The sequence below is a fragment of the Barbus barbus genome (genome assembly GCF_936440315.1).
Source record: "Barbus barbus genome assembly, chromosome: 27".
Taxonomy (NCBI): Eukaryota; Metazoa; Chordata; class Actinopteri; order Cypriniformes; family Cyprinidae; genus Barbus; species Barbus barbus.
This window is the reverse complement of record NC_136755.1, coordinates 11,443,304-11,455,326: the sequence shown is the minus strand read 5'-3', so window position 1 is coordinate 11,455,326 and position 12,023 is coordinate 11,443,304.

Below are 12,023 nucleotides of genomic sequence, written 5' to 3'. Positions count from 1 at the left end.
CGTGCAAGTTTGGCTTTAGATTGAACTGTAATGTTTCTAAACAACACAGTATAACCATATTGTAGTACACTTCCAATTACAGCCTGGTAAAATTAATACATTGCTTTACTTCTGAACCCTGTAAACTGTTAGTCTTCGTAGAAACTGTAACCTTTGCTGCGCATGAGAACATATCTACATGGGGTCCCCAGGTTAGTAAATTATCCATATACACACCCAGGTATTTATAGGAGCACACTTGTTTAATGGGTTCCTCATGAATAAATACGGGTGAGCGGTTCCCAATTGACTTGGGGCAAAGACCATTTCCTCTATTTTTTTATATTTATAATAAGATGATTTAGGTCACACCACATCACAAACCTTTCTACCTCTGAATAATATGGATTAGTATCATTATACAAGAGGCTCAGCAAAGCTGTATCATCTGAGTATTTTATTATGAGGTTACTGGGATCATGAGTTGTGTATTCATTTGTATACAATGTAAAAAGAATTGGGGAGCTAACACAACCTTGTGGAACTCCTGTACATGTCCTTCTAACCTTTGATATACTGTGATTAACCTTGACCTGCTGCCTTCGATTAGTTAAAAACAAATAATACCATTTGAGTAAAAATGGATTTACACCCAACTGCCTCAATTTTTTCATCAAACAATGGGGTTTAATTGTATTTTATTATTTATTATTTATTTATTTAGTCATTTAGCAGACGCTTTTATCCAAAGCGACTTACAAATGAGGACATAAGAAGCAATCAAAACCAACAAAAGAGCAACAACGTGCAAGTGCTATTACAAGTCTTGGTTAGCTTAACACAGTACAGATAAATATTATTATTATTATTTTTGTTTGTTTTAAATAAAAAGACATATAGATCAAATAAAATTAGAATAGAGAGTGCTAGAGTTAGGGTCAAGTAAAGATGGAACAGATGAGTTTTTAGCCGTTTCTTGAAGATGGGTAAGGATTCGGCTACACGGATTGAGTTGGGCAGGTCATTCCACCAGATGGGAACAGTTAATGAAAACGTCTGTGAAAGTGTTTTTGTGTGTCTTTGGGATGGTACAATAATGCGTTGTTCACTTGAAGAACGCAAGCTTCTAGAGGGCATATAAGTCTGAAGTAATGAATTTAGGTAAAGGGGTGCAGAGCCAGTGGTGGTTCTGTAGGCAAACATCAATGCCTTGAATTTAATGCGAGCAGCTATTGGTAGTCAGTGCAAGTTGATGAACAAGATGATGTGCAAGATGAGGCGTGACGTGCATTCTTTTGCATACCTTCCTGAGTATAATCATGTGTGTATCAAATCAGAGATAGAACTCATTTAATTAATTTGCCTTCTCTAAATCATTATTAGTAAAGAGATGCTTATGTCTAGTGTTCATATTTGTCATCGCTTTAATAGTGTCCCATAACGTTTTTGATGGGGTGGATGTAAACCTCTGCTCTAAAATGTCCTTTTCCTAGCACTTCTCAACATGCCAGTGAGTTATTTTTGCACCAATCTCAGTCCAACCCAATCCTTCTCCTTCTTCCGATTAATACAATCTTTAATTTCTTTGGTAATATATGTTTTTTTATTAGGAAAGACAGTGACACATTTCTTTTCCAAGACATTGTCCACACAAAACTTAATACATTCAGTTATTGTGTCAGTGGCCTCATGAATGTCCCCATTCTGTAAAATTTCCCAGTCTGTGCTCAAAAAATATCCTTTAACTGTCTCTACACTGTTCTCTGACCACACAGATATAGTCTTGACCTCAGTTATTACTCCAGTCTTCCGTGCCACATGATTTCCTGCTGAAGAAACATTATTATTATCAATGTTGAGAACAGTTGTACTACTTAATATTCTTGTGGAAACAGTGATACATTAAAAAAAAAAAAAAAAAAAGAAAGTTTCAAAGAAGCGTATTCATTTGCAACAGAATTGTTTTGTAACTTTATGCCTTTACTGTCACTTTTGATCAATTTCATGCATACTTTCTAAATAAAAGCATTAATTTCTTTAAAAAATAAATAAATACATTTGGGGTCCTATTGAACCCCCAAAATTTTGAATGGTAGTGTATATCTACTAAAAGATCATTTGGTCAGTATTTAGGAATAGCATGGATAGATTGCATATTGAAGTTAATAGACTGAAAACACACACACTAAAATTTCTCCTTTTGCCTTTAGATTTAGGCAGAGTTGTTGACTTATGTTGTATTATACATGGATAGTAAACTTTTAGTTTTTTTGATTAATCCAGCTGTAGGCTAAAGTATATTTTTTCTTCTTCACAAGACAAAGCATTGTTGTAAATTAATTAGTCTCCCAGACTCAACATCTTTCAAACAGCAATAGAACAGATTTTTGCCCGATTCGAATTTGTCTGAGTCAGTCTCCATGGGGAGAACCTTTCCACTGCTCACCATGGCAACCTACTTGTGCATTGGGCTGCTTCCAGATCGTATGGTGTGAGGTTCATTCACAGAATCTGTTTAGACGGCCCTTCTAGAAAGTACTGGCTAACAGTACATTGTGTAATGTAAATAATACCATGTTTATTCCTCTATATGAGGGATGCCAATAAAATATGTCATATGCATTACATCAGAACCCCCCCTCCTATCTCATTTAACCCAAACAGGACCAGTTACCATGGTGAGTCATCATGAGTCAGAGATGAAGACCTCCAGCATAATACTTTTGCTACGGGGCCACTCTTGGGGATTCTTACATAAATGTTAAACTAAATATAGTCTTTCACAAGTGATGCTGCATTTCAAGACTGAATGATTGCTACATGCGCATTACAATCTACAAATCCATCCATCGATGATCAACAGGTCAATAATTTTACAAAGTCGTATTTGAACGATGTCCAGAAGTTCAGAAATCCAGTGGGCTTCAAAAAGAGACCAGTTTAAACCTGTAAGTAAAAAGAAGGTTTTAAGATTATGGAAAATTTGAAACAAACCTAATTTGAAACAAACCTAACCTAAACCTACACAGTAAAGGGTTTTAGCCGATGTTTTTACCCAAAGCAACTCACAAATGTGTCAGTATACAAGGTGATTTTATCCAAAGCGACTTACATGAGCAATATCACATGAGTAGTATGGAGTGAAAACAGTATCAGATCCTCCCATAAATGCACACGAGAGATCCACACTTGAGAGATCCACACAATCCACAAATGCACGCGAAGGATCCACAGGGCGATACACAAATGCACACGAGAGATCCACAGTCGCGGACACAATCCAGAAATGCACGCAAGAGATCCACACACAGGGCGATTCGGACATAAAAGCATGTTCTCTAGAGGTCTCAGACATTCAATACTCACTGATTTTATTTGTTGACTTAATAATATATTTCCAGCAAGCGTGCACAGCACTGTTTGAGATTCATTCTTCTGGACATTTAATTAATGATTTGCATTATGTTGGATTTGAAAGTCTCTCAACAATATTGCTCTTAAATGAAATTCAAACACCAATTTATTTTCATCCACTCTAAGCATATCTGCTAGATGTCCACTGCTTGAATGCCTCTGTAAATGCTCCTTTTGTCCAGGGACAAGTTGTCTGCTCTCATCTGTTAGCGGCCATACCAATAACCAAATCCACAGTGCCTGATGAGCTGTATCTTCAGACTAATGAGTAGCCCTGGGTGACAAGGTCTTCCAATAGAAGCATTGTCATCACTATTCACTGATGCTTTTTTGAGACTTCCCATAATATGGGGAAAGAGAGAGAGAAAATCCTCACACATACATTAAACCTTCCCAACTTTGTTGCCATGGAAGCTCAATCCTTTTGGCGAAGCTTCTCATTCTTCAATCTCCATTTAATTAAGGCTCCTGAGCTGCCAAATGCTGTTCGGCATGCGACTTTAAGTACATCAGCTCTATCAAGTCATGTTTGTTTTGACTCTTACTATGTGGCCATCAAACTTCCGCAAGGCAGCAAATCCTCTGCTTCAAGCGATGCTGGGAATTATGAAGTTCAGAGGGTTTTTAATATTTTCTCATCTCCTTTGAGAGCCAAGGATGCAACTGAAATTCATAAATATGGTGTGTAAAGCCACATGTATTCATTGTTCATAGAAAATCTATTGCGTTTCAATAGACCTTTATGAATTTGTAATTTTGTCACTTATGTTCTTGGCCATCGTCAGTCTCTCACTTGTGTATGGAAGCCCAGAGACTTTATATCTCACAACGTGGCATTTTTCAGAACTTTCTCATAATCACAACCTTATTTTATATGATTAAATATTTAGGGTCTCACAATTGCTACTTTATTTCTCATAGATGCAACTTCATATGAGGTAATTGAGACTGTATTTCTTGTAATTGCAACTTTCTCATAATTGTGAGATTTTTTTTTAATGTAATTCACATAATTTATATGTAATTTTCATTAAATTTTTCTTTATTTTTTATAATTATATTTGGACTTTATTTCTTGTAATTGTGACTTTATGTTGTTATTTCAACTTTTTTTTGTAATGGTGAATTTGTGTAAATTTATATCACATAGAATGACATTTCACAGTGACTTCTTTTCTTGTCATTGAGCATTTATATCTCACAGTTCAAACTTATTTATTTTTTAGCATTATATTTAGACTTTATTTCTTGTAAATTTCTTGTAATTGTTACTTTTTGTTGTAGTTGTTATTGCAACTTTTTATCGTAATTGCAAATTTATGTGCAAATGTATATCTTTCAGTGTGACATTTCCCAGTATGACTTCTTTTCTAGTGATTTGCAAATTTGTCTCACATTTGCAAATTTTTGTTCATTTCTTATCTTTATTTTTGGAAATTATTTCTAGCAATTGTGAATTTCTTGTAATTGTGACTGTTGTTATTGCAACTTTTTCTTGTAATTGCAATTTTGTGCAAATTTATATTTCACAGTGTGACATCTTTTCTTGTCAATGCAAATGTACAGTGGTGTGAAAAAGTGTTGGCCCCCTTCCTGATTTTTATTTTTTTGCATGTTTGTCACACTTTGTTTCAGATCATCAAACAAAATTAAATATTAATCAAAGATAACACAAGTAAACACAGCATGCAGTTTTTAAATGAAGGGTTTTTTTATGAAGGGAAAACAAAATACAAACCCACATGGCCCTGTGTGAAAAAGTGTCCCCCCCTCGTTAAAACATAACTGTGGTTTATCACCCCTGAGTTCAGTTTCTGTAGCCACACCCAGGCCTGATTACTGCCACACCTGTTCACAATCAAGAAATCACTTAAATAGGACCTGCCTGACAAAGTGAAGTAGACCAAAAGATCCTTAAAAGCTACACATCATGTTGAGATCCAAAGAAATTCAGGAACAAGTGAGAAAGAAAGTAATTGAGATCTATCAGTCTGGAAAAGGATATAAAGCCATTTCTAAAGCTTTGGGACTCCAGCGAACCACAGTGAGAACCATTATCCACAAATGGCGGAAACATAGAACAGTGGTGAACGTCACCAGGAGTGGCCGGCCGACCAAAATTACCCAAGAACGCAGCGACGACTCATCCAAGAGGTCACAAAAGACCCCACAACAACATCTAAAGAACCGCAGGCCTCACTTGCCTCAGTTAAGGTCAGTGTTCATGACTCCACCATAAGAAAGAGACTGGGCAAAACTGGCCTGCATGGCAGAGTTACAAGACGAAAACCGCTGCTGAGCAAAAAGAACATAAAGGCTCGTCTCAGTTTTGCCAGAAAACATCTTGATGATCCCCAAGACTTTTGGGAAAGTACTCTGTGGACTGACGAGACAAAAGTTGAACTTTTTGAAAGGTGTGTGTCCCATTACATCTGGCGTAAAAGTAACACAGCATTTCAGAAAAAGAACATCATACCAGCAGTAAAATAATGTGGTGGTAGTGTGATGGTCTGGGGCTGTTTTGCTGCTTCAGGACCTGGACGACTTGCTGTGATAAATGGAACCATGAATTCAGCTGTCTACCAAAAAATCCTGAAGGACAATGTCCGGTCATCTGTTCGTGACCTCAAGCTGAAGCGAACTTGGGTTCTGCAGCAGGACAATGATCCAAAACACACCAGCAAATCCACCTCTGAATGGCTGAAGAAAAACAAAATGAAGACTTTGGAGGGGCCTAGTCAAAGTCCTGACCTGAATCCTATTGAGATGCTGTGGCATGACCTTAAAAAGGCGGTTCATGCTCGAAAACCCTCCAATGTGACTGAATTACAATGAGATGAGTGGGCCAAAATTCCTCCACAGCGCTGTAACAGACTCATTGCAAGTTATCGCAAACGCTTGTTTCCAGTTGTTGCTGCTAAGGGTGGCCCAACCAGTTATTAGGTTTAGGGGCAAACACTTTTTCACACAGGGGCATGTGGGTTTGGATTTTGTTTTCCCTTCATAATAAAAAAAAACTTCATTCAAAAATTGTATGTTTGTGTTTACTTGTTATCTTTGATTAATATTTAAACTTGTTTGATGATCTGAAACATTAAAGTGTAACAAACATGCAAAAAAAAATCAGGAAGGGGGCCAACACTTTTTCACACCACTGTATGTTTCATAGCTGCAGCTTTGTCTTTATTTGTTATCGTTATATCTTGACTTTATTTCTTGTACTTGCAATTTTCTGGTAATTGTGACTTTTTGTTGTTATTGCAACTTTTTGTCGTAATTCCAAATTTATGTGCGAAGTTATATCTTTCAGTGTGTCATTTCAGTATGATTTCTTTTCTTGCAATTGCAAATTTACATCTCACAGTTGCAACTTTTTGGTTATTTTTTATTTTTATATTTAGAGACTATTTCTTGTAATTGTGACTTTTTATTGTTAATGCAACTTTTTCTTGCAAATTTGTATGACATTGTATTTCACAGTGTGACTTATTTTCTTGTCATTTCAACTTTATATCTCATTTGTTGCGATTACATTTTTAAATTTTACTCTGAGGCGATAACGGGCTTCCATGCTTTCTCCTGAAAAAAAAAGAATTATTTTTATTTTTTTTCTCCGTTGGCAATTGGCAAAGTTGTGGCGTTTCCATCCTCTGACTACTATGTTGTTATAATATGTTAATAGTGGAGTTTCGAGTTTTGTTTTGAAAAAAATATTCCCTGGATACCAATGGCAGAGATTAGCAGAGGATCTATAATCTGTCAGATATGATTCAATAGCTACACATGCAAATTCAGTCTCATTAATGCAAGGAGAGCAGAACGGAAACATTTGACCTTGCTACATAAAAATAAAGCTCAGAATCCACTAGCATGAGTCTAATTCAGACTGGGGTGTCCCGGTTTTTGTCCTGGTAATTAAGACAGTCACAAAGAGGCTAATTAGGGCAATCCACATTAATTAAAATCGCTCCCATGTGAAGCTGGTCTCAAATTGGATTTAAATCGAAGGACTGGTGCAAATGTGATTGATGTTTACATAGATAGAGCTCTGCTCTTTGATCATGAACTTCTTAAATAGATGGTCTTGGATCATATATTGCGCAGCACTTCAGGGACTAGCCCATAAACTGTGGTTTGATTTCAAATCCTCTTTTATTCCTCATTTAATTATTTAGGGCTGAATCTGATAACTTTGTAAACAGAGCAAATTACAAAGTATTTGTACATAAAAGGATGTAGTGATGAGATTAACACTTATTGAAAGTCAACATGATTACGTCAAAACCATTGTTCATCATAATGAGGGAGTCAGATGTGAAATTGGACCAGGCTGTGATCTGACAGTTCAGTCCCGAATAAAAAGAGACACTCTGCTAAACAAGTGACAAGTGACATTTCCTAATGAAATGCGATGGCGGAGATGGTGAAAGAGTGAGAGATTCTTGTACAGTAGATTTCACAGTGAAGTCCTCTGAGTAAACAGCATCAAACAGAAAAATGTTTTTAGTAAAGTGAATGAGATTTTTTGAGATCAGCAGGATTCCAGTTATTACAGTATACATAATTGCAGTCTTTCCCAGACTGAAAATAGGACACTAGGGCTGCATGATGTATTGGTACCATCAGTTATTATCAGCCAATGTTTTTAATTGACTGTTTCGGTTGTTATGTTATCTTTCCTCTATTTATACATATAGATAGCCTCATTTAACATTCTTTAAAAATACTAATAAATTAATGACACTTAAAAGCTTCAGCAAATCACAATCATTGTAGGCTACTTTTTTATATTGTATGTTATAATCTTATTAGTACTCATATTCTTACAAGATACTTATGTCTTATGATTTATGTCTAGCAATTATGACTTTTTTTCAGAATTGCGAGAAGCAAAGTAAGAATTTTTTTATTTTAGATTCATTAAACAGGGTAAATAAGCGTTTCAATAAAAGCGCCGATGGGAGGGGAAAATTCTGCGTGTGATTTACTCACAATGCGCACATTAAAGAACACAGATGCAACGTCTCATTTCCATAATTACCAGCACAATCTACTAAGAGCACGACAAATTACCGAAGGCTTTAAGACATGCTTTTTTTGGATGTTGAATAATGGCGCAAATATCAGTAATTTGACGAGCGCAAACGTTAGTAATTCACATTGCATGATTAATTTTAATACTGTCATCCCATTAATTATGTCTGAAAGTGAAACTCCAACAAATGCATATTCAATAAGGTCAGGTGCAAAAATAACTGTATCCACGCCTTTTCAGCGCCAATTATTCACTGCGCTAATTATTCAGTTATTTTAATGCCAAAAGACGGTTTGCACTGGCGCAAGATATTAGTGAATCTGTCCCAAAGTCTCAATTTTCTTTTTAATTTCTGTTTTAATTCTTTGGCAGGCACTTGCTTCCATAACCAACAGAAATGTGAGTCAATATTCACTTATAATCTTCCCCTCCAGTGAGCTGTTAACTGTGAATAACTAAATCAGTGAGCTGGTTTTCTGAATTGGATCAACCAACTCATTAAAAAACAAACCTACAAATTTTTTTAGCCTACTGAAAATAATGATTTGTTCATGAATGGGACAACATGTTTCGAACAACATGAGGATACAATATGTAAATCTCTTTAATTAATACCCATTCAAGGTAACATTTTCAGGCTGTTTTCAATTTTTAGCAGTTGCACTCTACAGTATAGACAAAGTATGCATTACTTCCCATGCATAATAAATGTGTGATGTTCCACTGACTGAACAGCTGAGAAGTGTGTGAAAAGAGATATGCACTCTGTTTTTGCCCAAACCTTCTAAGATCACTACTGAAACACATTCTGATATCCACACAAGATATTGAATATTGATCTGAACTCAAAGTTGCTTTCAGAGAGAGGATGAGTCATGAGACCCATCACAAGAAGATTCCTATCTGAGCACATTAACCCACCTCAGTAAATGTCTCTAGAGGTACAGCATCAGCTGAGCGTCACAGTTTGGCTCCAGAGTCGTGGGAAGACATCAAGCCAATTACTCCACTACAGCATCACTTTAACAGGATTTACTGCTGTACACAAATGGACTAGTCTGGTGTACTGTAGGTGTCTGCTGCATAGCGAGCATTCTAATTTACATTTATGCATAATTTGTACTCAAATGAACCCTTAACATGTTTTTCATAAGAAAATTGTCAAATGTAGTGCTTTTGTGACATCTTGCCATCATCAACAGCAAGAGGGCAGCTCTGTGCATGTCACTTGTGCTCTGATAATCGTTTCAGTCTCTTTGGATTTGACAGTTTCTGGAAAGGAAAGATACTTTGATCAAAAGTTGAAAAGAGGAGGCTTTGAAGAACTCGAAATTACTGATTTGTTTGGTCGTGATTCAGTAAGAGAAGATTACACGTTCTGAGTGCCACTGGATATTTCTGCGTTATGGATTATGGTTGTACATTTAATTAAATGGACAAATCTCTTATTGATGAGCGTCTTAAGTTATAAATAATGCTTAAGGATTCCTTTTAAACTAATTCACATTGCAAGGACATTTCAGAACTGAATTATGCTCATAAAATGATGCCTCTTGTTGAAAATTTTATTCCCAACCACTCAGACTTTCAGACTGATGGCGAGATGAAGTTCTTCTTCACTGTGTTATTTAATGGGTTCAGATTTGGGATGTTATAGGTCTTCCAGAGGATTATGAGATGGTGGTTCCTTCTGGGCTCTGGGTTTGTCTAGAGTTGTGTAAATAAAATTTTTTTTATTTGATTTATTTTCTTATTATGTATTAGCATTATATTATTGTCAATTAGCAGTGTTTTCCCTGTTGTCAGAGAAAAAGACCTGCAATCCATTTGCTGGTCATGACCCAAATTAGAGAGCCACTGACTCAATCAAATATGATCATGAAGTTACTAATCTGAATGTTTTTTTTTTGTGTTCTGCTGTTTTAATCACAAAAATAGGCCTATACGCTCCAGTAAACCTGATTAATTTCCTCTCATTTTCTGTGACTGCTAAGAGAATTCTCGTGGGTGTGTTTATGTGACTTTTGTTGATTAGAGGTTTGTACTGATTGTTGTCTTTGTGTGAATGAACAGGGGAAACAAACTGCCACGTCAAAACTGTATTCATCAGCATCAATAATCATTGTCACAAGTGGCCATTTTTCGCTCCTGTGATAAACACTAAACCCATTTGGGTGAAACGGACACTGTATGACTGAATGATAATAGGTGAGGAATGCAGTTTATGAGGAGCATTCTGGGTCTGTGCAAAAGACTCAAGAGAGCAGCAAGAGAGTAAATGAAGCTTAAACACCATCATTCATCTTAACCAACCTTTATAAATGTCTCTGTCTTAGCAGTACCAAGTTTTGTATTTAATCACAAACTGCTACTTACTTGCCTCAACACTTTTCACAGTTCTCATATCAACACTTTCATCCATCTACTCTGTATAAATAATTCAACATCTTATGGGTTATATAAACCAGCGATATGCTTTGCAAAAACTGATGGGTCATTTTAAGGATTTTTAAGTTTTATTGTGCATATTGTGCATTTTAAGTGCACATTGATTGCAACTTGTGAAAGTCAACCCAAGCAAATGAATTGATATTCAGTGCTTGTGTGGGTTATTGCATATCCTTGAGAACCAGGAATAATTCAACCACAACTTTTAGAGGAAACTTTGCAGCAAATATTGTAAAATTAAGTTTTTATGCAAATAATCTTGTTAAAAGCACTCTGAGTGCATTTGCATGTACAATTTTACATTGTTTTCCATGCTTAATAACCCAACAATGTGTGAGGGTGAGAAAACACCATAAACTGTTTGTTTGTTTTTCACTAGGTAATTGACATTTGTAATAAGATAATTACCATGATTTAACTCACCATGTAAACATATTTACCTTTGCATTCTGGCAGGTTATTCAATGTGCACATCCCTTTTTATGCTTTAATGTCAAAACCAGAGAAAAATATTGTCCAGTTTGTTTGTGTCTGTTAGCTGATTTTGCATGTAAATGCCCTGGCCTAGTCAAAAAGAAGCCCTACAGTCTGTAGCTTAATAAGCAGGTAACAGTATATGTTACATCGATAACAAGCTTTTCATGACACTTCTAAGCCTCCATACAGATGAGCATAGAATTCAGACTCTGTTCCTATTCAGATCTCATCAATATTGCAGCAACACTCTCCTGCTGCTGGTGGGCTCCACCATCATTATTAATTTAGCTTTGTTTTCTTTTTTTTTCTTTTTTCGGTCTCTTGCTGCTCAGCTGCTGTTATACAAGGCTTTAGGCTGACTCCGGGGCTGCATTGCAGATGCTCAGTGTTTCTTGGCTTCACATAGTGGAATATATATCGTGACAGAGGGTTTTCCCACAACATTACATCAACATTTGTCCTTTAAGGCAATCTGCTGCTAATAGCAGCAGTGACAATGACAAACACTTTAATAATTCACACAGTCTGACTGCAAGTGCTCTTACCACTTACCTTTAAATTAATTCTCACATACAACTGAATGTAATTGATAACGTTTGGCTGCTTTTGTTTATAGGCTAGCGTTAAATGGCCAGAATGGTGCCACCTTGATATTGACATTGCAATAGAA